Here is a 1,788-nt window from a genome sequence, read left to right as displayed (position 1 = left end):
AAAATTTGCGCATATTAAGTGTTTTACTAATGATGGGCCAATACTGCTTCGAATATTCAAACCGATCCGCCATCCGTATGCCGAACGCCGATGCCGGATATTCGTAACCTAATTTTAAAACCCGGGCGGAGTACGGCTCGCGATACGGATCCATTTCAAAAAAAAAAATTTCGTTACTTTTTGATTCGCGATACGGAATATGAGGGATAAGGATATCCGAACAATGTAATAATGATTCGGTAATTCGCGGTCCAAAGTTACAATTACAAACCGTAAACGCTACACCCAAAACCCAACAAACTAAAACGTAAAAACCCTAGCCGCTGCGATCACATTCCGCCTCCACTCCAGCCCTCCACTCAATTTCAGCCTCCACCCTCAACTCCGACCCGTCGCGATCAGCCACCGCATCGCCGCGCCTCCCGCCGCCTGTCAGCCACCGCCTTCTCTCCCGCGTCCCGCCACCTGCGTCCATCCACCCTTGTCGTCTTCGTCCAGGCCGCCAGATAAACCCAAGCAGTTGTGTTATATTTGCTTGGTATTTCTAATTTGTTTTTTTTTCTATAGTTTAATGTCAAATTTTATTCATTTGTGTTTGAAGAAACGGAAAAATGGAGTAATGCTTTTAATTTCAGTGGGCTTAGTTAAGAATGGGATTCAGAGGGAGTTCTTAATTCTCAAAAAAGTCCTCAATTTGTTGATGTTTGCATGGAAAATCTCTAATTTTATATGTTTATTCTGTTTTTGTAGGTGGCTTGTGTGCAGAATGTGCTGGATTCATTGATCCCGGTGCTACTGGCGGATAAGAATCGAAAGTTTATCTATGTTGAGCATGTAGGTTTTGATATGAAATTAGGCTTTAGGATTTTAGATTTTGGTGTTTTTGGTTGTAGATTTGGGGTTTTTTTGCGGGATGTAGGCTTTCTTTCAGCGGTGGTGGAGGCAGCAGAGTGATGCTATGAAGAAGACGGTGATGGAGCTTGTGAACTCTGGTCAATTAGAATTCATGCAAAGGATTTCATCTTTAGTTTTTTACCCCTGAACTAGTTAAACTTATGTTACGAGTGACACAAATTTGTCTTATTAATTTGTTACATACATACATAAATTCTTTGCAACCCTTTTTGTGTAGAATTAGTACTGATTTTTAATATCTAATTAGATTTATTTTCTTTAGATTTGTTATAAGAATATAAGGTGGTCATTTCCTTGACAAAATACTAGGAAGGAGTGTCTAAAATGTTGCTATTAAACTGAGCAGGGATTTCTACCTCAAATGTTGTCTGCTGTTGAATGTTTTTTTCTTGTACATCTTTAGTCTTCTTGTCAAATGTTTGTCATGGTTTTCTCAAACTTTTTGTGTCTAAGCCTTGAAATTGCATCTGGTTGCCCTGCATTGCCGTCTCAATGAATTGTCTAGGTAATTGTGCTATAAATGGCATAAGATACCGATTTTTTACATTTTTTGCCTTTAACTTTCAATTCATAGACCTTTGAAATTATGGATATGATTGTTGTAGCTTGGTTACGATTCCGACACTATTGTTTTAGTTGGGTTGTGCTACTGAAGATTTTGGATGAAGATTATGTCTAATAGATTTGTACTCAATTTTAGTTTTCAACTAATGGTTTTGGATGAAGATTACATGTCTAATAGATTTATAGTAGAATACCCGTTTATATCCGTGATCATATTCGATCTGATTCTCAAATATCCGAACCGTATCTGTTTTCGATAAGTGCGGATATGGTTAATGTTTTTTCTTACCGAAGATGATCTGTATCCGT

General features: G+C 38.1%; 1 long non-coding RNA gene across 1 annotated transcript; it reads left to right on the top strand.

Annotated features, from left to right (window-relative positions):
- Positions 448-1,176, top strand: LOC109842865. The gene is made up of 2 exons (XR_002247417.1): positions 448-538; positions 751-1,176. It is a non-coding gene; the product is annotated as an uncharacterized LOC109842865 (long non-coding RNA).

The sequence above is a fragment of the Asparagus officinalis genome, chromosome 5 (assembly GCF_001876935.1).
Source record: "Asparagus officinalis chromosome 5, Aspof.V1, whole genome shotgun sequence".
NCBI classification, from domain to species: Eukaryota; Viridiplantae; Streptophyta; class Magnoliopsida; order Asparagales; family Asparagaceae; genus Asparagus; species Asparagus officinalis.
Note: the sequence above shows the minus strand (reverse complement) of the source record. Positions and strands in the feature narration are given on the sequence as shown.